This window comes from Nannospalax galili, unplaced genomic scaffold, assembly GCF_000622305.1.
Source record: "Nannospalax galili isolate Female #2095 unplaced genomic scaffold, S.galili_v1.0 scaffold95, whole genome shotgun sequence".
In the NCBI taxonomy this organism is placed as follows: Eukaryota; Metazoa; Chordata; class Mammalia; order Rodentia; family Spalacidae; genus Nannospalax; species Nannospalax galili.
This window is the reverse complement of record NW_008342393.1, coordinates 7,632,347-7,635,700: the sequence shown is the minus strand read 5'-3', so window position 1 is coordinate 7,635,700 and position 3,354 is coordinate 7,632,347.

Genomic DNA, 3,354 nt, shown 5'->3' with positions numbered 1-3,354 from the left:
GCTTTACAAATTTAATTTTTTTCCACAGAAATCAGAGTAGCTTACCTCTTTAATAAGGCCTGCTTATTCCTCTGTAAACAGAGGGCAAAGATTACAACATTTAAAACAAATGGCTATTGATCGAATTCAAACATTTTCAAGATTTTATGTACTATATTGAAAAGAGAGTTAAGTAAATGTTAATGGAAGGGTCCACATTGTTTGGGGTTTTTTTTTTTGCCACATATGACTGGATTGGCACTCAAAGGATTTTAGGATAAGTAATACAAACTTTTCCTAGGCTGAGCTATTTGAATCACTCTGTGGTACTGTCCAGCCTTTCTTTTCCTGAAGTAATTACATTAACAATGAGCTTCAGGTATTTGGAGTTCCAAAATGGAAGAGAGGTTTAGCTTTTCATATGCCTATACTGTCTTTAAAACACTATCTGCTATGCCAAGAAAGAGACATAGAAGACACACTTTGGTAAAAATGGAAGACTGAAAGACTGATAAAGTTACTAGGTAAAAAGAAAGTTGTGAAAGGTGTTGCATTATTTACTCTCAAGATAATTTAGTTGATAATTGCAAAATATATACTAATTAAAACCTTTTCAGAATAATACCTAATAATATTTAATAAAAGCTTCTATTTATGAAAGACATTATGTGTATCAGAAAGCATTTAGAAGCAGTCTATGTATTTTAACTCACTAGAACTTTGGATAAGTGAAACCTTTGCATCATGCTCCTTCCATGTCCGAATTTTCTAATCTATTGCTGTGACACAGCAAAAATACAGAGCAACATTTTAAAGGCAAACTAATGTATTTTGATTTCCCAGTTCAGTTACTTGCTTTCTGTTGTGCAAGACTTTTCCTGGGGAAAAGTGAGCAAACAGTTATTAACCCCAGATTGGGAACTGAGGACAGACCGAAAAAATGATTAGACCAAAGTCCAGTTTGGCAAACCAGTAGTTTACTCAGGTTGCTTACAGAAGTATGGATGAGGGGTTAAATACAGGCACATGGGTGACTCAAAGGAAGGTTGCATTTCCAAGAAGCTCACCATAGCGTGGGTGAGAATTTGTGAAATCTTTGCCCTGGAGATCTTTGCACAGCAAGCAGGCAGTTCTAGAGGCCAGGGGGTCTCCTTTTCCTCAGCAATCCTTACACTTACACAATGTTGGCCAGGGAGGAGCCTTGTGACTCTACTTTTAGAGACCTCGTGAGACTTGTGACTTCTCTACTTCCTGAGTGTTAAGAAGCCTTTGTCTAGGATAGACAGATTCAACTCAGAAGGAAGTTGCTAAATAACAACAACTACATACAGATTTTTAGAGTAATGACTTCTAATGAATTATGGACGTGTCCTGACACATTGCCTCTGGGCTTGGCCATGTGACATGTTTTGCCTAATTAGACATAAAGAAAACTCCTTTTTAACTTTTGAAAAGTCCGTGTTTATTGGGTTTGCCTTCTATTTTGCTGCTTTAAAGGCTCAGCTTTCTCCTGGTATAGTGGTGCACATCTGTGATCACAGCACTTGGGAGGATAAGGCAGAGGGAATGTAAGTCTGAGGGTAGCATGTGCTTCAGAATGAGATTCCATCTAAAGAGAAAGAACACATCAGCTGTTCTATGATAATATTAACAGCCTGTGGAAAAGACAAATTTCTCAAGATCTGTCACCAGCAGCTAGACATCCTAATGTGAGCATTTCAGACTATTCAGCCTAACCAAATGATAGGCAAGTGACTTTAAATAAAAAAGCAAGAGCCTAGTAAGAGAACCAAAACCAATGTGATTATCTACACAGTCCACATGGTCACTGAGGAATTGGTTATTTTCTTATAACCCTGAGCTTTTATGATGCCTAGTTAAACAGAGATAAATAGCTGCTTTTCTTGATGATGATAGTCCATTTTTATTAGCTGAGGGGTTCCTATCTTCGCAATGGAAATAAAGTTTACATTAAAGAGCTGTTCCAAGTATAATATGCAACAATGTTTGCAAATATGTCAATGACAGTACTGGGCATGTACAAATAATCAGGAAACCTGACTTCTCATGGTCTATCTTTCCTCCTGGCCTTTCAACAAAAGTCATCTCTGTCCACACTTTTTAAAAAGTGAGCAGAAAGGTAATTTCTATGCAAATGTTGATGAAATTTTGCTTATATCACATAATTCTCTGCAGATTGCTTGGGAGAAGTTGCGGCATAGGAAGGTACTTTAATTACCCTGGTCATCCACGGGATTGTTTGCTCCAAGATTCACAGCTCTACAGAGCATGCCATTTCTAACTCTCTAAAGAAGTGAAATAAAGCAAATTAGAAAGCTCAAGGTTGTTGAAGGAGTTGTAGAATCGGTAGCCATGGAAGACACAAAGGAAGTTAATTAGAAAATGATTATCACAGTTTAAACGGTGCATGAGTGCATGTATGGACTCCTGAGACCTCTCTCTTCTTGGCTTTTCTTTTGATTTTGAGATAGGGTCTCCCTGTAGGCCCAGCTGGCCTAGACCTTGCTATGTATACCAGGTTGGCCTCAATCTCAGAGATTCACCCACCTTTGACTCCAGAGTGTTGGGATTAAGACGTGCATCATCATGCCTTGCACGAAGATCTTTCTTTTTCAAATTTTTTTTGACTTTTTGTGTGTTTCATAAGACATCTTGATCATATTTAGACACCATCTCCTATCTGCACCTCTATTATCCCCCGAAACTGGATTTCATGCATTCTTTCACATACTCATTAAGGCCTATCCAGTCAAGTTTGTGTCCCCAGATCTCTGTAGGTATGAGTTCATTTGCTGTAGCCTGAACACCCTATCTAGTGTCACTCCCTTATAGAAGATGAATTTTCCTGTATCCAGAAATAATCAGCTGCTCACAGTTCCTCAGCTAAGGTTGGGGTTTCTTACCCATTTTCCCACTTCTACGCTGGGTTTTTGTCTGTTTTGAGTTTTCATGGGTCTTGTGCTTGCTGTCACCATTGCTATAAGTTCATATGAGCAAATTCCGAGCTGCATGGAAAATTGTTTCCTTGTGGTCATCCACCACTCCTGGCTCTTACAGTCTTTTCACCAACTCTTCCACAATGGTCCCTGAGCCCTAGGTGTTAGAGATTTAATATAGGAATCCCACTCAGGACACATGTTCTACAGTCTAAGACCTTTCTTATACTGACATTGTATCAGAAGCTTCTTGTAACATGTACTACTCAACTTTTTTATGTTCTATTTTTCGTGCCTTAATGACATCTCCTGGTCTGTGCCTAGGGGAATATGTTTTCCTTTTCAGTGTGTAACTCAGCATCTTCTGGACTCATCATGCAGTTTTCTGACCATTTCAGAAATTTGAGAATTTGGAGAG